Here is a 23,020-nt window from a genome sequence, read left to right on the forward strand (position 1 = left end):
GGATAGTCATTTTCATTCATTTCAACATTCATGTGCTCGCATTCAATTATATAGAGAGTCCAGTTAATTACTCGCAAAATAATTTAGACAAAGCCGGGAAGTGATCCTGACTGGTGCTAACGCCAACATGCTAATACACGCTAACTGCTAACGTAGGATCCATGACACATGCCAGAAATAAGAAACTTTCAAAAAATATATTTTATTGTTTTACATAATTTGGCGGCCCCCCCTGCGCTAACTCTGAGGACCCCCTAGGGACCCTGAACGCCCTGTTGAAGATCTCTGCTTTAGTGAGCACCATAATTGATAGAAATTATGTTCAAAGCCCCAAAAATGTTGAAATAAAAAAATAGTTTTCATTTAACATACAATGTAGCTTTAACAATGATAACTGTGAATTTGGTTTACAAGGGAGTCTTTTCACAGATGTGTTGTTATATGAAAAACACAGCTGTAGCTGATAAAAGTAATAATGGATAGGTTTGATTTTGGGACGCTAATGAGCAGCATTAACAATAGTCAGTGTTGTTTGGCAGTGCCTGTTAAACTGGCACAGCTTAATCAAATCTTTCCATTATGGGTTTGATTAGTTGCAGCTTTGATCATGGACACTATTTTTTACCCCCACACCAGCATCTCAACTGTATCTCAACCCCAGATAACTGTTCATTCAGTGTGCTAATTACACTGGTTATTAATAACACTGCCAGGCACTATCTAGAGCTGTCTTGCAAGTGGCAACCATGAGAATTGTTCCCATCACTACGTTTCCTCGCAAATGACATGAACGTAGCACACTGTTACTCACATGTCATTTCACCTGGGAAGGGGGTGGATGTCATGTGAGTATTGTAGTATGTGGATGGAAAGATGTAACGCATAAAAATAATTGCTGAGATTGCTCAGAAAAAATAAGGTTTTATGCACCCTTTCCTGTGCAGTATCCAGTACATGACTCACGATTTTCTACTTTAGTTTATCATGTATTTTTCCTCAGTACTTAACATGTCAAAGTGAAAAGATGGAGGAAGGTGGCTTCCCGGGCATTTATCCAAAACCTAAACCAGGGAATGAACTTCCCTTGGAAGAGCTGTCCACCAGTCAACAAATAAAGAGAGAGAACAAAGCTGAGTGAGCAAGTGATCAGCAGTGGCTGGCAATGCAACCACTTCCACCTCTTCCATGTCAGAATCTTCTTAAATCTGTTCTTCTCTTTGCAAATACATTACAATAGTCAAACTTCATTACACCCATTTGTCTTTTATTTTGGGGCATTTATCCAGATCAACTGACCAACAGAAGATTATTCAGTCAATGAGCCTTTGTTAGGCTAATGGTAGACTTGCCAGTATTGTAATCACGTCCACCTAAAACGAAACCAAGTCATCACCAAGACCAGACTGTATCAAGATCGAGACATGACCAAGATTTTGAGGGGTTGAGACCAAGACAAGACCAAGACCAGAGTGTGTGTGTTAAGGGGGCAGGGAGAGGGGGTTAAGACTAAGAGTAATGAATTTCAAATTAGAAATGAGTAATTTCTTGGTTGCAGGACGTTTTACATCCAATCACAGTATTGATATTAACACATACAATCAGACAATGCACAGGCAATTTAGTGATATCTCTGCAGTTCTGGTCTCAAAATAAAATCCTGAGTCCTCTTTATCCAAGACCGAGAAGAAACCGAGTAAAAATGTGATTCCGAGACAAGACCGAGACCATCAAAAAATGGTCTTGAGACCAGTCCAAGACCGATCTTGAGTTCTACAACACTGAGTCTTGCATAACCCAACTGTGTCAGCGCTGAGTATGGTCTGGCTGCAAAACGCATTCTCACTCAGATCACGTAAAATACGGACGCTCTGGCTTTGTTATTGACACCAAAAGTCTCCTTTAGCGTATCAAAGGTAAGGTAAAAGGTAAGAAAACAACTGGACAGTTGGGTTAAGGAAAAGAAGAACGGGACAGTTGGGTTTAGGAAAAGATGGTGGGTGGGGTTATAAAATGAACATTTCAGTGACACGCGGGACAAGAAGGGGACACGAACCCCAGTCTCATGGGTAAAAGTCCTGTGTTGTTTGACCCATAAAGCGCTGTGAAGCTGCTGCTCTGCCCGGTGCATTCCATTCACACACTGAAGGGTGATTTTTGCGTCGTATCTGATGCTGAGAGACACTGACCAAGCATCCGTATTTTACGAGTTGGGAGTGAGAACGGGTTGGGCTGCACAAGTTAACATTTCTGGGATAGGGGAAAAATGTCCTGGCTTGTTTGTATTTCTTTAAACCAATCACAACCGTCCTGGGCAGCCCTATGCCTCGGATGCAGCAAAGTAGCCCTTGGAAAATAGATAGCGGAGGGGAGGTACGTGTGCCGTATTTCAGGCTTTATCCCAGCACTGTACATCCGGTAAGCCAGACTATAGTCTACTGGAGCATGTAGGGCCTATGAAAGAGATGCACAAATCAACATCGGAAAAGGAAGCGTGGGGATTGGATTAAATGCAGCGCACCTTAAGGAGATCACTGCCCTCAGCATCTTCCGACCACCCAGCCGGACCAAGCGCCACCGAGGATGAGGAAAGGGATTAGAGCCGGGATAAGAGCTAGACTGGCTCAATGCACCAGCAAAAGGCGAGAAAAAAAAGAGTAAACTGCTAGCAAACATGGATGTAAAAAAAAAATCAATAATTGGCTTTGAAAATGTTTTATGAAGATGGAGAAGCATTTGTTAATCATGATGGACATACAATATGTTCTGGTGAGAAACTGAATGTATTATTGATATTTTTGGCCATTCAGAGGCAGCAGAGCAAGAAGAAAACACATCATCTGTATTATTTTTACCTTGTTATTGTTAGCAGACCTACATACCTACCCAGAGCACAGACACAGCGCATTATCATTCATTTAGAGATGTGTTTGTGTCAATCTGAAGATCAATATTTACTCTCCTTTTAACTCTGGTTTGGTATTCACCAACTCCTCGAAAAATATTTGGCTCCTTAGCAGCGAAATGCTCCACTATGTTTACTAGCTAGCTAGACTCTAAAGCCTGATTTATGCTTCTGCAGAGGCTGTGTGCGTCGATCTCTTTAAGAGAATAGCAAGGCCGGCATGTGTGTGTGTGCGTGGGGAGTGTGTGGTAGAGTGAGAGAGCGACGGTGATTAGCTTCAGAGCGAGTACCTACTCTAGTCATGGTGAGAGAAACACTATGTGCTTTCTTACCACAGTGGAAAATCTGTAGGAAAAGTTAACCCTCTCCTTTTCATGTTGATTTCATGTTTATGGAGAATGACAACCCGGATATGAGTAGGGGGAAATGCAATGCTACCAAATCATGGACAAGCTGAACAATCACAGTTTTTGCGGCCTGTGTCGCCGCCACGTGTAGTTACATTTTTTGGGAGGTGCATGTCAGGCCACAATGTAGATCTCTACGTGCCTACGCACATACATATTATTACGGGCTTCGCTCTGCATTGCCCTGCTACACCCTGCTATGCCCTGCAGTGCCCTGCTACGCCATTAATTACTACAACTACTATTTCTAGTCATAGTTCTGATAGGTTGGATATTTCAGCCTACATGTTTCAAATGTATTTTATATCTTGTATGTAGTGTACTATACAAGAAGGTTAGTCTGGGGACAACCTTCACACACAAGAATGTGTAGAATCTATTATGAGTTTGGGTACAACTTTCACACAGAGGAATCGGAGCCAGGAATGTGAGAATCTATTAGGAGCATCGGCCATAAAAGGTGTAGTTTGAGAGTAAAACTTGTGCACTGAAATAGATGTCTCATGCTGTGTAAGCACAAAAAGAGTTTAAAAGGTATTCACTATGATGTACATGTGGTTCATCCTTGGGCAGACGTGTCTGTATGCTCATGGTTGTCCCAGTGTCATGAAAGTTTGTTCACTGTTTGAATAAAGCTGCACTTGATTTGTACTCTTCGGACTGGTCGTCATCTCTGAGGTCTCCCTACATCATTTCTGAGTCATCACCCGATATCAAGTTCCATTATCTTTATTGTGACTATTATTGCCACTATTCATCACACCCCCAACCGGCACCGTCAGACACCTCCTACCAAGAGCCTGGGTCTGTCCCAGGTTTCTCCCTAAAAGGGAGTTTTTCCTCGCCACTGTCGCACTAAATGCTTACTTTTGGGGGAATTACTGGAATTGTTGGGTCTTTGTGAATTATAGAGTGTGGTCTAGACCTACTCTATCTGTATAGTGTCTTGAGATAACTCTTGTAATGATTTGATACTATAAATAAAATTTAATTGAATAACCGCTGCATCGATTTATTGGCCTTAACTGTGTATTTCTGCTGTTTTGTGCTGAGCAGGTAGTGTACAGTGGATTTATCAAAGCCTTTTCACTAAAAACAGCTGCCTGCTGCTGGAAATAATGTTGGGAGTGGAGTTGCAGGCCTGAAAACCAAACCAATGACTTTAAAATGGCAAAAAAACAACAACACATTTTCACTTTTTTTCATTAAAAAAGAAACTACTGGGAGGAAACTGCAGCTTGGGAGGACCATTGAGGACATTGACATCAAGTCACAAGTTATACCCAGAGTTTTGAGCAGTGCAATTTTTCAGTTTTCCTCATTGAAGGATTGAAGCCAAAGTAGTAAAACCTGATTATGTGGTAGTTCAAATCAGGAAGGTAGTTCAGACCCAAATCCAAAAGATTAAGGGTCTGGCATTGAGTAATGAAAATGGCCCGACTCAAGGGGCGGCACCAAGCATGCATTTGAAAATCTCACTGCACGCAATTGGATAACACTACGACCACTCTCAACAATACATGGGGTGACGTATCCAGAGCCCCATACACTTAGCTACCAGAGGAGCTAACTGGTAGATTAAACTCTTAGCTACCAGAGGAGCTAACTGGTAGATTAAACTCTTAGCTACCAGAGGAGCTAACTGGTAGATTAAACTCTTAGCTACCAGAGGAGCTAACTGGTAGATTAAACTCTTTGCTACCAGCGGAGCTAACTGGTAGATTAAACTGTCGTCATCTGTTTAGGTTGCCTCTGGCCAGGGCTGGACTGGCCATCTGGCATACCGGGCATTTTCCCGGTGGGCCGACGCACTTTTGGGCCGAATCGCTGATATAAATAGACCTTTTTTTATTTTTTGGCCGGGCCGGCCCATAAAGAACTCACAGCGGCCCATTAGTTAATTTTCTTTATTGGCACTGGCCTGACCCAATCAAATCCAGGAACCCCCTTCCTCTGGGCCGCAAATGTACGAATCCTACTATGGCCACACCTCCCGGCCCTGAGACACAAGCTGTAATAGTTATGCTGGAAGTTTAGCATCCAGGTTAAAATGGACAAACGACCACCAAAGTGCAAGGGAGGTGCAGAGAAATTACAGGAGAAAAAGATTAAGAATCTACAGGCGGATTCCTCAAAATGTGCCAAAATTTCGGACATGTTTGGGGCTGTAGTAGCTGCTTCAACACCAGCATTACGTGAAGCCGAGGAGGAGGAGAGGTGGCAGGCTATACAGAGAAGCAGAAACAACATGAGGCGAGTGACCATGACGGGGCCATGGGAGCGAGTGAGGAAAAGATGGAAGAGAGAGCAGAGGACTATGTGGTAAGGAGTAAGCAAATTAACAGGGACTCTCAGGAAGGGAGGGAGGCTGTGTGTGCACGCACGCACATGTGTGTCACTTCATAACGATAACAAGCAGTTTGGCTGTAACCTTAAAGTTAGTGGCTGTCAGGTAACCTAACTGCTAAGCTTACATTGAAAATGCTAGGGTAAGGTTGGGTAGCTGAAAAGTCTGTGGGATCTATAAAATCAGTGTTGATACAAGCATCAGTGTTCCTTGAATGGCTTAATAAGCTTCTCTTGTATTGGTGCTCTTTTCCAGGGCATATACTGTACTACTCTCAGCTTTATTGTAGCTTTTGGGTTATAGTTATGGTTATAGTATTTAGCAGACACTTGTGTCCAAAGCGACAAAATATGAATCTTACAATAGTTAAAATTAACAAACTGTTTTTAAAGTTGCTAAGCCAATATTAAGCAAAATAGTAATAATACCAATAATGGCAATACAATATCAAATATCAGTAATAAAAAAATAATAAAAATACCATAAATATACAAATCATAACTTTAAGAATGAATTAATTATTTAAGTGTAAGATCAACAGATAAGTCTTGAGACCCCTCTCGAAGGATCCAAAACAATCACATGAACGCTGAACACTAGGCAACTTACTGTACGTACACACCGCCACCGACTTAAGCTGCAAAGAAGCTCTGGCCGCCCTGTCAAGGACGCTTGTCAAAAAGTACGGGGAAGCTGTTTGACGCTTTGGCCGCTCTGAAGTGGCAGCGTTCTTCGATCATGTTCAACACATGATTGAAGACAAAGCACAAGCAGCCACTGCACGGCCAATACACTAACACTAGAAACCTTTTATAAATTACATATATAAGGACAGAATTTGTATTGTTTGTTGGTCACAGCGGTGTCTGTTAGCAGTTAGCTCGCTCGTTAGCCGCTGAACCGTAGCAGAATGCAGGCAGAGCGAGCAGCCGCCAGCTGTTGATCCGTGCAGGACTTCACCGTGAGCGGACTGTTTAGAGACCATGTGAGGGCAGGTAACGTTAACTGGTCCCTATGCGCAAACAATGTCATATCATAAATGATAGGGGAACCCAGCAACGGCGATTATGAGCTTTTCCTCCATTTTCACGGAACTAATGTTTTGGTAGGAACAAAAGTTAAAGGTCGTCTATATTCCGATTGGTTGCTGGCGTTTGCCGCTGCTTGCCGCTGAACCGCGTCATAGCTCAATACCATAAAGTTGACCAAAGTTCAACTTTCTGATTGACACTCTGGACGCTCAAAACGCCCAAAACGCGACGCCAACAGATTTGACGCTCCTTGCAGCTGAGAGAAGCCAGCTTCCATTGAAAATTAATGACTTCCGGTATCTTTAGACGCTCAAATCGGCAGCGGTGTGTACGTACAGTTATATCATAGCATGCACGCATATTTTAAGAGGACTATCTGCAGGGAATGTGTCTGACCAATCACGGTGGGTGTGGGCCGCCTGGGCAGAAAATGCCAGGGCCAATTTTTTGTCCCAGTCCAGCCCTGCCTCTGGCGGGCCTACATCGGATACACCAATGTCATTGGTGCAGCTCGGCTACAAGGGCATAGTTAATAAGCATCATTACTGAATGCCAGAGAACGTCAGAGCAAATTCAAATTGTGCTCTCGCGAGAACTCTGGAATTCAAGGGTAGGTTTATGCAGGATCCCAAGCTAATGCAGGAAATGTGTTCTAAAGGCCTTTTAGATGTTTGGGGTTGAAACCAGTTCTGCTAAGGGAACTAAAAATACTTGTTAACAGAAATATGAACATTACCTAGTGTATGTGAGAAAGCAATTTGACTCACTGTGAATTGTTTTTATGACATTCCATGTTCTGTTTGCATGTGTTTGCATGTTAATCTCATCACTACAATCATTAATTCCTCTCTCAGTTCCAGATTAGTCCCCACAACACTCAAGCTTGCATCAGTCACCCCCATCCTCAAGAAACCTGGTCTAAACCCGGACACCATGTCCAACTTCCGACCCACATCCAACCTCCCCTTCCTATGCTTCCTATAAAAAAATCCTGGAATGTGTTGTCACTGCTCAAATTAAAACCCACCTCTCCTCCAATAACCTGTTTGAACCATTTCAATCTGAATTCCACTCACAACACAGCACTGAAACAGCCCTCAAAGTCACCAATGACCTCCTCCTCTCCTCTGACTCTGGCCACCTCACCATTGTTATCATGCTTGACCTCACTGCAGCCTTCGACACCATCAACCACTCCATCCTCCTGTCCCGACTCGAAACCTACTGCAATATCAGTGGCAGCGCACTCTCCTGGCTCCGTTCCTATCTCACCAACAGTTCATACACATCAACAACTGCACCTCCTCCGTTGCTCCTCTGTCACAAGGCGTCCCCCAAGGTTCGGTGCTTGGTCCTCTCCTTTTCATCCTTTACATCTTGCCACTCGGAAATATCATACGCAAACATGGTCTTCACTTCCACTGCTACGCCGATGATGTCGAGATCTACATCTCTACCAAATCCATCACCACAGCTACATCCTTCACCCTGACCAACTACCTCAACGATATTCAAACCTGGATGCAAACCAACTTCCTCCAACTCATCCCTCACAACAAATCCCTCACAAAGAACACCCATAACTTTGATCTCACTGTCAACTCCACCCTGTCTCCATCCCCACACATCTGTAACCTGAGAGTCATCTTCGACAGCAACCTCACTTTTGAAAACCACATCAACCAAATAACCAGAACAGCCTTTTTTCACCTCAAAAACATTGCCTGTCTCCGCCCATCACTCACCTTCTCTGCTGCCAAAACTTTGATTCACCGTACCTGGGGTGACAGAGCTTTCGCCATTGCAGCCCCCTCCCTCTGGAACTCCCTACCCATACACATCCGTGACTGTACTGACCTGGACACTAATCAAAACTCTAATCAAAACACACCTCTTCAGATTAGCTTTCCACATACAATAGTCTTACATTTCTCACCTGATAGTTACTGGTTTTATTGTTTTTGATTGCTTTTAATATGCTTGTTTTATGTGTTGGTTTTATTGCTTATCTGTTTTTAATGTGCTATATGTGCTGGTTTTACTGTAAAGTGTCTTTGAGTACCATGTAAAGTGCTATATAAATAAAATGTATAATTATTATTATTATTACGATAGGAGTTTGCTTTTTATTACATCAGCCTTTGTGTGTGCTGTTAGTTTTACTGCCCTCTGTAGGACATATGTACAGGGCACACACACACACACACACACACACACACACACACACACACATATATATATATGCCCTTTTGCCCTCTTGGCAGTGGTACAGCATTTCCACATCCTCTACACCAGAGCTCTTCAACAGGCAGTCTGGGACCCTTAGTGGCTCCTCAGAGTTACTGCCCCAAGATATTGTTTAATCATTTAAAAAAAATAGTTTTTAAAAAGTGAATATAGCTGAAAATATTCATAAACATGATTCCTACATATTATAAGCAAAGATAAATTGGCCTATTTGTGATTTGTTTTTAAATTTATGCAGCATTTATGACATCCACAGATACAGTTAAGCTTAAGGATTTACTGTGCTACATGTATGTTTAACATTAAAACATGTATAAATATATGAATGTCAGTAATTATTGTAATATATTGCATGCACCACAAAAAGCCACCCTGCACATTATTGTAGGCCCAGTTTACTGTAATATGCAACTCAATTTTCATAACATATGGTCGGTCTCTCTTTCAGCTAAGGGGTCCTTGGCCTAAAAAATGTTGAAGACCCCTGCTCTATAGGGTATGTGCAGTTGGACAGATTAAATACAATAAATCATCTGCATTAGTATTTGATGACACACTACTAATCATTGTACTGGCATACCGTAGATTAATAAACCAGTCAACGCAAACAGCACTCCCATACTCAGTTAACTTCACACACAATGCAATACACAATACACTTTTCCCTCTCTTAGATAGACTCATTTAAACTTCTGCACAGAGCCACAACAATTAATCACACAATGCAACATAACACACTCTACATGGTGTTCCTTGGGCCTCTAAATGGGGTAAATAACCCCAGCACTCACCAAGCAGGGAGACATTTCGTCAAACAAATATGATCAAAACAAAACTAATGACGTGTAAATTGTTTATGATGTACTCTGAAATGAGCGAGCCCAGCGCGCTGTCTGGGAGTAATCATAGACACGAGAAAGACATAATCAGGAGGAAATGAATATGAACATAGCTGGAGCGCACTCTGTCACTCGGCGCTGTGTGTTGGACTGGTCCGAAGGTGTGTGATGCAAATGTGTATTTTCCTGGCAGCAGGAAAACACGTGGTCTCTGCCATTTGTACTCAGTGAGAAAAGAAATGCTGTCTGAAGAGTGAATGGCTGACACAGATATGAAAAGTGTTCCTCCATTTCATAAAAGAGCAATCACAATACTGACTGAAGTGTTATTTGAAGGAGGGGTGGGGGGGGGGTGGCTCTATTGAATTTCCTGAACTGGCTGCTATTGAACAGCGATTCAATAAATGAACTCAGAGGGTATCATTATACTACATTTCAATTAGCCAACACACACTGGTTACCAACAAAGGTTGCCACACATTCACACATAGTTTACAGGCTTGTGTGGCCAAAACAACTACTGTATATCAAATACATAATAATGTGTTTATTAAACAGTATAATATGAAGATTGTTTAAAACAATTATTGTTTCAAATATATTTATTGTGAAACATTTCATTCAACAAAGGAGTTTGCATGGCATTTACATGTTTCCTTAAGAATAATCAAAACAACAAAAAACAGTAACAGACATCATACAAATAGTAACAGAAACAGTGACAGACGTAATACAAATTATAAATATACACTACTGGTCAAAAGTTTTAGAACACCCCAATTTTTTTAGTTTTTTTATTGAACTTTTAGAAGTTCAAGTCAAATGAATAGCTTGAAATGGTACAAAGGTAAGTGGTGAATTGCCTGAGGTTAAAAAAAAAAGTAAGGTTACTCAAAACTGAAAAGTAATGTACATTTCAGTATTTTACCAAAAGGCCTTTTTCAGGGAACAAGAAATGGGTTAACAACGTAAAGCTGTTCTGCAGCAATGGAGGTTGATCAAGCTTTGAAAGTTGGTGCTACCAATTCCCACAGGTGTTCACACTTGTCTGGATTACTTACAACCCCCTCTGTTTGTATAAAAGTATTGTTGGAACACACTGTGGTACCGTACCCTCGTGAGCATTATTTGAACAGTATTGTACTGCAGAAAGTAGTGTGTTGCTATAAAAATGGCTGGAAAAAGGCAATTAACAATGGAAGAGAGACAGACCATCATAACACTTAAGAATGTTGGTCTTTCCTACAGAGAAATTGCGAAGAAAGTCAAGTTGTCAGTGAGTACAGTATTCTTCACCATCAAAAGGCACTTAGAAACTGGGGCAAACTCTGACAGGTAGAGGTCTGGCAGACCCAAAGCCACAACAGAATCAGAAGACAAGTTTCTGAGTCAACAGCTTGCGTGATAGGCGGCTCACAGGACAACAGCTTCAAGCTCAGCTTAATAGTGGTCGTAATAAGCAAGTCTCAGTTTCAACTGGAAAGAGAAGACTTGGAGCTGCAGGTTTGATAGGTCGAGTTGCAGCAAGAAAGCCATTGCTAAGACGTCAGAATAAGAAAAAGAGGCTTGCCTGGGCCAAGAAACATCGTCAATGGACAACTGAAGACTGGAAGAAGGTGCTATGGACTGATGAAATCTTTGGTTCATCACGCAGGATTTTTGTACGCCGTCGAGTAGGCGAAAGGATGGTTCCTCAGTGTGTGACATCAACTGTCAAACATGGAGGAGGAAGCATGATGGTCTGGGGCTGTTTTGCTGGATCCAGGGTCGGTGATTTGTACAGAGTGAAAGGCACCCTGAACCAAAACGGTACCACAGCATTTTGCAGCGCCATGCAGTACCCTCTGGTATGCGCCTAGTTGGTCAGGGGTTCATCCTACAGCAAGATAATGACCCAAAACATAAGTCCAAGCTATGCCAGAACTACCTTAGCAAAAAAGAACAAGATGGTAAGCTTAAAAACATGGAGTGGCCAGCACAGTCACCAGACTTAAACCCCATTGAGCTGGTTTGGGATGAACTGGACAGAAAAGTGCCCCACATTTATGGGAACTTCTGCAACAGAGTTGGGAAGAACTTTCTGAAGAATATTTGATTTCCATTGTAGAAAGAACGCCACGAGTGTGTTCAGCTGTTACTGTATATCTGCCAAAGGGAGCTACTTTGATGAGTCAAAAATTTAGAATACATTTTGGTCTATAAATTGATTCCATGATTTATTTTTTAACTTAAATTGTTCATTTGTTCTATTCTTTCATTTCAGAGTACAATAAGACATTGAACTGCATGAATTTCAATAAAAACCTGGAAAAATTGGAGTGTTCTAAAACTTTTTACCGGTAATGTATATACAAATAAAAACCCAACATAGCTTACCACCCCCTCCCTTTAGCTCCTCTCAGGATCCCTTTCTTCAGTTACCCACCCCTCCCACCCCAGGAGTGTATTCTTACTCATGTCTTAAAGGCCTTCTCTGCCAAGGTAACTTCCTTAACTCCTCAGATATACCCAGAACTATTAAAACAGGGTCAGGCTCTATCTGGTCCGCCAAGATCATAGAGAGAAAATGAAATATGTCGCACCAGAACTCTTTCAATTTGTGACATAAAGCGTAGCTATGAAGTAAGCATGCATGCATTCACATTTCTCACAGAGGGGTGACACTTCTGGAAATATTTTATGCAATTTGGCTTTAGACATGAACTACAACGACTACCTTCAAAGTCACTGGTCCACTATCTTTAATGCGACTATTATTGCCATCACACCCCCAACCGGCCCCGTCAGACACCGCCTACCAAGAGTCTGGGTCTGCCGAGGTTTCTTCCTAAAAGGGAGTTTTTCCTCGCCACTGTCGCAATAGCCACTGCTAATGCTTGCTCTTGAGGGAATTACTGTAATTGTTGGGGCTTTGTAAATTATAGAGTGTGGTCTAGACCTACTCTATCTGTAAAGTGTCTTGAGATAACTCTGTTATGATTTGATACTATAAATAAAATTGAATTGAATTGAATTGAATTTAGAATAGTGAAGTCTGTGAAGAATTTTAAACTGTATTAAGCAATGTCGAGCATTAATGGAGCAGTCATGGATATAGTCCAAGCTCTCCTCCCAAACATTTGGTAGTATTGAGACACCTAGTTCCTTTTCCCATTCTTCTTTTAAACGGTCCATATCTGATAGACATATGCCTTGTAAAGTCTTGTTTAAAACAATTATTATTATTATTATTAGTAGTAGTAGTAGTAGTAGGGCTGTCAATCGATTAAAATATTTTATCGTGATTAATTGAATGATTGTGAAAAGTTACCTCGCGATTAACTGCTGTTCTAAAAGTACTTTAAAAAGGGATATTTTTCAAGTGTTTAATGCTCAAGTGGTATTGAGACTCAACGTACTTCGGTGGTTACTCAGTTCACACTCCGTCGAGGCGAGCCAGACGGCGGATACCGGGTTTGGTGATGTGATCCCTTGGATGTTATCATGGAGCACTATGGTTTCTCCTATCATCCACAACTTTTTTATTTTATTGCCAGAAAAAGTGCAAAAAAGTATACAGGAATCATACAAAGGTATACAGAACAGTAAATGTCAGAATGTGAGCTTTTCATTTTGTTCCCAACGTTGCATGTTTTAAAGGGGTGATAGAATGCAAAACCGATTTTACCCTGTCATAGTTGAATAACGGTAAATGGGACATACATAGAAGCTCAAAATCCCATTGACACCCCTTTACTATGAAAATCTCATATTTTGAAACTGCCGCTGAAAACGGGCGAATCTCAACAAAGCTAGTTGCTTGCGTAAGCATCTCAAAATCCGGAACCTTTGTCACAGCCGTGGGTGTATTAAGAGAACGGTCACGCCCCAACATTTACATAGGCTACACAACTGACCTGAGATCAGGTAGTTTTCTGAATCTAGCTAGGTCACGCAGATCTCTGCTATTCCATTACAAAATTCACTTCTGAAACTTTTTTATGCGAGAAATCAACTATATAAAGCTCAAATATGGGCCACTTTACGAAAATGGATGGCTAATTGCAAATTTTCTCCGACTGTGTGTCGGAGTTTAGTGCCGGTGTTGGTGCTGCCTGGGTTGCTACATCGCCGCCCTGACCGCAGTGTCAGCGAGCTTGTTACGCCCGCAATCTTTTACCGCAGCCCGCAGGTTCCAGTTAATCTTATAATGGGTATGTGTGTTGAGTTATTTAAACAAACAATCGGGGAAATAAACGCCTCTTGTCCGCGAGTCTCATTGATAGAGCCGCGGTGAGATGGAGTCCATCAATGAGAGCTAGCTAGACTCCTCCTAACTCTGACATTCACAAAAATACATTCAATTGAAATCCGAAATCGGACAAGTGTTAGCTAAGCTTTGTAAGACCCTGAGGAATCTGTAATATTCATGCCGTGACGAAATTCAAACTGTAAATATACTTTAGTTATGCGAAAGTGAGCAAGCTGCGATATTTCCCCATTGTAATGAATGTGACATATCAATGGGACATATAATCAAATCGGACACAACGGTTAGCTTTATAAGACATTGGGGAATGATGTTATATAAGTGCCGTGACGAAATTCAAACTGTAAATATAATTTAGTTATGGCGACAGTGTAGCTAGCTAGCTGCGGTATTTCCCCATTGTAATGAATGGGACATATAGCAAGCAGCTGCTCGTCCTACAAAGACGCCTCGCGTTCATAAAAATGCCTTAAAATCAAATCGGATACAACAGTTAGCTTTATAAGACATTGGGGAATGATGTTATATAAGTGGCGTGACGAAATTCAAACTGTAAATATAATTTAGTTATGGCGACAGTGTAGTTAGCTAGCTGCGGTATTTCCCCATTGTAATGAATGGGACATATAGCAAGCAGCTGCCCGTCCTACAAAGCCGCCTGGCGTTCATAAAAATGCCTTAAAATCAAATCGGACACAACGGTTAGCTTTATAACACATTGGGGAATGATGTTATATAAGTGGCGTGACGAAATTCAAACCGTAAATATATTATAGGTATGCCGGCATCTGGCCGCGGAGCCCCATAGTGCAGTATCCACAAAGGGTGACTTTGCGCTGGGTATGGAGCCCAGCAGGCTGCCGCTTTCTCGTCAGACTGTGTGGAGCTCCTAAAGTCCGACACGTCTTACCAAATTTGCAATTAGCCATCAAATTTTGTAAAACGGCCCATATTTCAGCTTTATATAGTTGATTTCTCGCTTAAAAAAGTCTCAGAAGTGAATTTGGTAATGAAACATTGCAGTGTCTGGAATATGAGATTCTGTCGCTTCTCTAATGTATGTGTATTGGGGATTCGCTCAACCAATCAGCGCGTCTTCTAATGTGTCGTGTAATGGTAAGTCGCTCAACCAATCAGCACGCAGCTCATCTAAATATTCATGACCATACCATATTTGGAAGAAAAGCTCTTGTTACAAAGAGGGCCAAAACACAGGGATGCATAAGGGCCAATAAAATATCAACCAGGCCATTTTCAGCCCAACCAATGTTACATACCCCATTAGGAGACCATAAGGAACAGTGTGAAATACCCTATATAATAATTCTATCACCCCTTTAATTAATTGCCCAGTTTGAGTTTTAGTAGTGTGTTTATTTTTCAATTGGCTTTATTAGTAGATGTGTTGCATGTTATTATTTGAATGGTTTTGTGGAATGTTTTAACATTTATTATTAGCATGGGTTTGTGGATTTGCTATGTTTTTCTAAATGTTTGTTGGATTTGGAATTAGGATTATGAGAAGCAGCTGTGATTGCCTGGACCCAGCCACCCCCCACCCCCCAATGGAAATGCCTTGTTTTGCTGGTAACAGAAGACCTCACACAACCGTGTGACATATACAGGTATAAAAAAGACACAAAAAACAAAAGCTTTGCCAAGGTAGCCTATATTACTTAAGGATATTTAGAGTGGTCAATATGTTGAATGTTTTCAGAGCATAAGGTATAAGTATAAGGTTTTTTACTGCTGAATTTACATTTATGAATGTGGAATTTTGCTATTAGAATTAAAGCATGTATTATGAAATACTTATTTTCTTTGACTTTTGCAAAAAAAAAAAAAAAACACATTCTCCCACATTAAAGCAAAGTCTTTTTAGATATGGTCAATGACGAATCTGCTGAAGAAGCCATCCACAACTGTTACTGCTGCATCGAACAGCCTGAGGCCCAAATCATAGAACGTGCGTGCGTAAATTGCCATCAAAAACGTTTGTGGCGTTAAAGGGGTGATAGAATGATTATATAGGGTATTTCACACTGTTCCTTATGGTCTCCTAATGGGGTATGTAACATTGGTTGGGCTGAAAATGGCCTGGTTGATATTTTATTGGCCCTTATGCATCCCTGTGTTTTGGTCCTATTTGTAACAAGAGCTTTTCTTCCAAATATGGTATACTGATGAATATTTAGATGAGCTGCGCGCTGATTAGTTGAGCGAATCCCCATACACACACATTAGAGATGCGCGCTGATTGGTTGCGCGAATCCCCATACACACACATTAGAGACACGTGCTGATTGGTTGACCGAATCCCCATACACACACATTAGAGAAGGGACAGAATCTCATATTCCAGACACTGCAATGTTTCATTACCAAATTCACTTCTGAGACTTTTTTATGCGAGAAATCAACTATATAAAGCTCAAATATGGGCCGTTTTACGAAAATGTATGGCTAATTGCAAATTTGGTAAGACGTGTTGGACTTTAGGAGCTCCACACAGTCTGACGAGAAAGCGGCAGCCTGCTGGGCTCCATACCCAGGGCAAAGTCACCCTTTGTGGATTACTGCACTATACACAACTATAATATATTTACAGTTTGAATTTCGTCACGCAAACTTATATCATAGCTACCCCAAGGTCTTACAAAACTAACAAAAGCTAACAGATACTGTAGCTTCTGTAGCTTCTGCTAGCTGTCCCCCGGCAGACCCCGAGCAGCCGGGAGAGTGGGTGACTGTCCGAGGGAAGCATAGCGCTAGATCTAGACCAGGGAGTGCACATGATGACGGTCGCTCTAAACCGGAGCGTCTTCGCCTCTCTAGCAGTTTCTCCCTACTCAGTGATACACCCGCTGAGAAGCCAGTTCTGGTTATTGGGAGCTCTATACTGCAATATGTGAAGCCAGCGGCCCCGGCAGCTACAGTAGGCCTACCTACGGTCATATGTGTCCCCAGGGCTGGAGCGGGCGATATAGAAACCCATCTAAAGCTGCTGGCTAAAAAGAACCGTAAATACAGTAAGATCATACTTCACGTAGGTGGTAATGGTCGTAAATCGAAGATCACTAAAATGAATGTTGAGTCACTTTGTGCATACGCAAAAACAATGTCGGACTCAGTAGTTTTCTCTGGACCCCTGCCAAACCTGACCAATGATGAAATGTACAGCCGTACGTCATCCTTCCACCGCTGGTTGTTGGGGTGGTGCCCAGCTAATGATGTGGGCTATGTGAATAACTGGAGGGCGTTCTGGGGAAAGCCTGGTCTGATTGAGAGAGACGGCATTCATCCCACCTGGGACGGTGCCGCTCTCATATCAAAAATCTGAACGAGTTTATCAGACATAAACCATGACAACCCAAAAGTTATATTTTAGTAATCAGAGGTGCAGTGCAATGCGCCCCTCTGTGCTTCCGTTGGAGCAGTCGCCCACTCATAGTCTAATAAGCACGGTGTCTGTCCCCCGGCTCAGATCGGTTAAATCAAAGGTAAACAAAAGATGCGCTATACTTAACAACCTAATTGGAATTAAAACGACTGCAACAGAACAAAATAGGAAAATTAGATGTGGACTATTAAATATTAGATCTCTGTCTTCTAAAGCAGTATTGGTAAACGAGTTGATATCAGATAATAACATTGATTTATTTTGTCTTACTGAAACCTGGCTGGGCCATGAAGACTATGTTAGTCTAAATGAAGCCACTCCTCCCAGCCATATTAATACTCAAATTCCTAGAGGCTCAGGCCGAGGAGGGGGAGTTGCAGCCATCTTTGATGCAAGCCTGTTAATTACTCCTAAACCTAAATTACATTATAACTCATTTGAAAGTCTTGTTCTTAATCTTCAACATCCAAAATGGAAAACATTACAGCCAATTATATTCATTGTTATTTACAGGGCTTCAGGTCCGTATTCTGAATTTTTATCTGAATTCTCAGAGTTTTTATCATGCTTAGTCCTTAAATCAGACCAAGTACTTCTTGTAGGTGATTTTAATATCCATGTGGACGTTGACAATGACAGCCTTAGTACTGCTTTCAACTCATTACTGGATTCAATCGGTTTCAGTCAGAGTGTGCACAAGGCGACGCACTGTTTTAACCACACCCTCGACCTTGTGCTGGCATATGGTATTGAAATTGAGGATTTAATAATATTTTCGCAGAATTCGGTATTATCAGATCATTCTTTAATCACTTTCGAATTCTTACTACCTGATTATATTAAATTAGATAAAGGCTCCTACACCAGATGCCTATCTGACAGTGCTATAGCTAAATTTAAAGAAGATATTCCAACAGCATTCGACTCTATGTCATGCCTTAACATAACAGAGGACCTGTATGTTAACCTCAGTCCCTCTCAAATTGATGCATTTGTAGACGGTGTTACGACTTGCCTACGGACGACCTTAGACTCCGTTGCTCCCCTGAAAAAGAAGATGATGAAGCAAAGGAAACTAGCACCTTGGTATAACTCCCAAACTCGCAAATTAAAACAAATCTCGCGAAACCTCGAATGTAAGTGGCGTTCCACCAAAGTGGAAGAATCTCGTTGGAATTGGCAAGAAAGTCTCAAAACCTATAGGAAGGCCTTAAGAAAGGCCAGATCAGACTATTACTCATCACTAATAGAAGAAAACAAGAACAACCCAAGGTTTCTTTTCAGCACTGTCGCCAGGCTGACAGATAGCCACAGCTCTACTGAGCCATCTATTCCTCTAGCTCTGAGTAGTGATGACTTCATGAGCTTCTTTAATGATATAATTACAACAATTAGAGATAAAATTCATCACCTTTTACACTCAACTTCTAACGGTTCACCTTTAAACGCAGAGTCGCTAGAAATAAAGACTAGTCTCGACATATACTTAGACTGCTTTTATCCTATAGACCTTCAACAATCAATGTTAAAGATATCCTCAGCTAAGCCATCTACCTGTCTCTTAGACCCCATCCCAACGAGACTACTCAAAGAAGCATTACCTGTGGTTAACACCTCATTACTAGATATGATCAATATGTCTCTATTAACAGGTTATGTACCACAGTCATTTAAAGTAGCTGTGATAAAACCTCTTCTGAAAAAACCCACCCTGAATCCTGAGGTCTTAGCAAACTATAGACCTATATCTAACCTTCCCTTTCTATCCAAGATCCTTGAGAAGGTGGTTGCTAATCAGTTATGTGATTTTCTACATAGCAATAGTTTATTTGATGACTTTCAATCAGGATTTAGAAAGAATCATAGCACAGAGACGGCACTGGTGAAAATTACTAACGACATTTTAACTGCTGCAGACAAAGGTCTTGTCTCCATTCTTGTTTTACTAGATCTTAGTGCTGCATTTGACACTATTGACCATTCAATCCTGTTACAGAGATTGGAACACTTGGTTGGCATTAAAGGAATTGCTCTGAGTTGGTTTAGGTCCTATTTCTCTGATCGATCTCAATTTGTGAATGTTAATGATAAATCCTCCAAGTACGCTAAAGTTAGCCATGGGGTTCCTCAAGGCTCAGTGCTTGGACCAATTCTATTCCCCTTATATATGCTTCCTCTAGGCAATATTATTAGAAAACACTCAATTAACTTTCACTGTTATGCGGATGACACCCAATTATACTTGTCAATCAAACCAGACGAAACCAGACGAAACCAGTCAGCTAGCTAAATTTCAAGCGTGCATTAAGGATATAAAATCCTGGATGACCTATAATTTTCTGATGTTAAACCCTAACAAAACTGAAGTTATTGTGCTGGGCCCTAAACACCTCCGAACTTCATTATCTAAAGATATAGCTACTCTGGATGGTATTGCCCTGGCCTCCAGCACCACTGTTAGAAATTTAGGAGTTATCTTTGATCAGGATATATCCTTTAATGCCAATCTAAAACAAACCTCAAGAACAGCCTTTTTTCATCTTCGTAACATTGCCAAAATTAGGAATATCCTGTCTCAAAACGACGGCAAAAACCTAGTCCATGCATTTGTTACTTCCAGGCTGGACTATTGTAATTCCTTACTATCAGGTTGCTCAAATAAGTCTCTTAAGACTCTCCAGGTGATCCAGAATGCTGCAGCGCGTGTTCTCACAAGAACTAAGAAAAGAGATCATATTTCTCCTGTATTAGCTTCTCTGCATTGGCTTCCTGTTGAATCCAGGATTGAGTTTAAAGTCCTTCTCTTGACCTACAAAGCTCTAAATGGTCTAGCACCATCATATCTAGAAGAGCTCCTAATACCCTATTGTCCCACTAGAGCACTGCGCTCCCAGAATGCAGAGTTACTGGTGGTACCTAGAGTCTCTAAAAGTAGAATGGGAGCTAGAGCCTTCAGTTATCAGGCTCCTCTCCTATGGAACCAGCTCCCGATCTGGGTTCGGGGGGCAGAAACTGTCACCTCATTCAAGAATGAACTTAAAACTCTCCTATTTGATAAAGCTTATAGTTAGGGAGTGAGGAGTTGCAGTGTTCACCTAACTGGCCCAACTGCTTCTCTTCATAATTGTTAGATTAATAATACATAACAAAGTAGAGGGAGGCAGGCCAGCCAAGCCAGATCCGGCAGGGGAGAGTTCTAAGCCCGAAAAAGCTACCTCTCCTTATGACCTGTCTCTCTTAATTACCTGTTATAGTTACGCTGTTATAGTTCTAGACTGCCGGGGGACTTCCTTCCTTTGACACACTGAGCTGCTCTCTCCTCTCCCTTTCTATTACTGGTACTATTACTATTACTATTTGTGTGCAGCCCGTCCCAGAAATGCCTGTTACTAATCCTAGCTTCTGGGGAGTTTACTCCCCGGAGTCCTTATGCTTTTTTCCCCCAGCGTATTTCCTTGGAGAACGTTGGCACCAAGATCCTGGTTGCAGCTGTCGCCGTGGTCCTGCTGCACTCCCTGCTGAGCTCAGCGATGCCCTGCAATGTCATGCTGCGTCCTGCTGAACCCTGCAGCTTCCCGCTACATCCAGTCACTGTTCCATTATTAATGTGACTACTATCTCCACTGTTCATCACACCCACAACCGGCTCGTCAGACACCGCCTACCAAGAGCCTGGGTCTGTCCAAGAGGGAGTTTTTCCGCGCCACTGTCGCACTGCTTGCTCTTGAGGGAATTACTGGAATTGTTGGAATTGTTGGGGCTTTGTAAATTATAGAGTGTGGTCTAGACCTACTCTATCTGTAAAGTGTCTCGAGATAACTTATGTTATGATTTAATACTATAAATAAAATTCAATTGAATTGAATTAACAGTCCGATTTGAATTTAAGGCATTTTTATGAAGGTGAGGGGTCTTGTTAGAAGGAGCAGCTAGCTAGCTAGCTATATGTCCCATTCAATACAATGGGAAACTATTGCGGCTAACTAGTTACACTTTCGGCATAACTATAGTATATTTACAGTTTGAATTTCGTCACAGCATAGATATTACAGGTTCCCCAAGGTCTTACAAAGCTTAGCTAACACTTGTCCGATTTCGGATTTAATGCATTTTTGTGAATTTCAGAGGTCTCATTAGGAGTAGGCTAGCTAGCTCTTATTGATGGACTCCAGCTCACCGCGGCTCTATCAATGAGACTCGCGGACAAGAGGCGTTTATTTCCCCAATCGTTTGTTTAAATAACTTAAATAAATCCATTATTAGATTAACTGGAACCTGCGGTAAGAGATTGCGGGTGTAACAAGCTCGCTGACCGCGCTCTCAGTCACACCCCGACCATTTAGCAGGAAGAGGGGAGGTATAACAGCGAGCTGCAGGCCCTGGAGCTCTGTCAGGGCAGCGGTGTTTGGTAGTCCAGTTTCCAGAAAGGGTGACTGGACGGGTATGGAGAACCGCGGGCTGACGGCCGTGACAGAGCTCAATCGAGCTCACAGCAGGCCGGGGTCTGTGAAGGAGGACAGGCAGAGCGGCGATGTAGCAACCCAGGCAGCACCGGCCGCTGAACTCCGACACACAGTCGGACAAAATTTGCAATTAGCAACGTAAAGTGGCCCATATTTGAGCTTTACATTTGATTTCTCGCATAAAAAAGTTTCAGAAGTGAATTTTGTAATGGAATTGCAGAGCTCTGCACGACCTAGATTCAGAAGACTACCTGATCTCAGGTCAGTTGTGTAGCCTATGTAAATGTTGGGGCGTGACCGTTCTCTTAATAGAGAGCCGAAGTCACGCCCTTCTACTTCTATTTTTTGATCCCATTTGAATTGAGCCATGGATTACAAATATGATGTTCGTCAATTTAAAAGATAATTTTTCAACCGAAGAAAGTCTCAGTTTATTGTTAAACTGTTGAAGTATAAGACATATACACAAAATATGTAATTAGAAAGACTACACACTTCATGGATGACGTCTGGCTGAAGCTAAAATGTTTTTGTGTATCGTACCGGGGATGTAACGTTACTCTAATGAGCAGAGGATCTCGCTTGTTCTATTGCTTATCTGCTGAAAACACTTGACTGGATAAAACACAGCAGTTAAGATGACGTTACATGTGTTGTTTAACAGAGCTAAGCTAGCTAGCTAGCGAGCAAGCCGAGCATCAAGCTAGGTGAGGTAGATTGTGTGAGACGGGAGATGTAGTCCACTGAGCGGTTTCACACAAAACTAAGTGGTACTATGACCAACCTACAGCTAACTGAGACTTTTTTCGGTTGAAAATGTATCTTTTAAATTGACGAATATCATATTTGTAATCCATGGCTCAATTCAAACGGGATCAAACAATAATTTGCCTCTCCCCGTTCACTACAATTCATATTTTTTCCAAGTTTAGGTCCCATGAGGTCCACCGGAAGGGGCGTGACTTCGGCTCTCTATACACCCATGGGCGTGACAAAGGTACAGGTCTTGGGATGCTTACGTAAGCTTCCAGCTTTGTTGAGATTCGCCCGTTTTCAGCGGCAGTTTCAAAATATGAGATTTTCATAGTAAAGGGGTGTCAATGGGATTTTGAGCTTTTATGTATGTCCTATTTAC

The 23,020-nt window shown here is 41.7% G+C and overlaps 1 pseudogene; it reads left to right on the forward strand.

Annotated features, from left to right (window-relative positions):
- The first annotated feature begins 19,589 nt into the window (after positions 1–19,589).
- Positions 19,590–20,493, forward strand: LOC120571117 (annotated as a pseudogene).
- The last annotated feature ends 2,527 nt before the right edge of the window (positions 20,494–23,020 follow it).

This window comes from Perca fluviatilis, chromosome 13, assembly GCF_010015445.1.
Source record: "Perca fluviatilis chromosome 13, GENO_Pfluv_1.0, whole genome shotgun sequence".
Classification (NCBI taxonomy): Eukaryota; Metazoa; Chordata; class Actinopteri; order Perciformes; family Percidae; genus Perca; species Perca fluviatilis.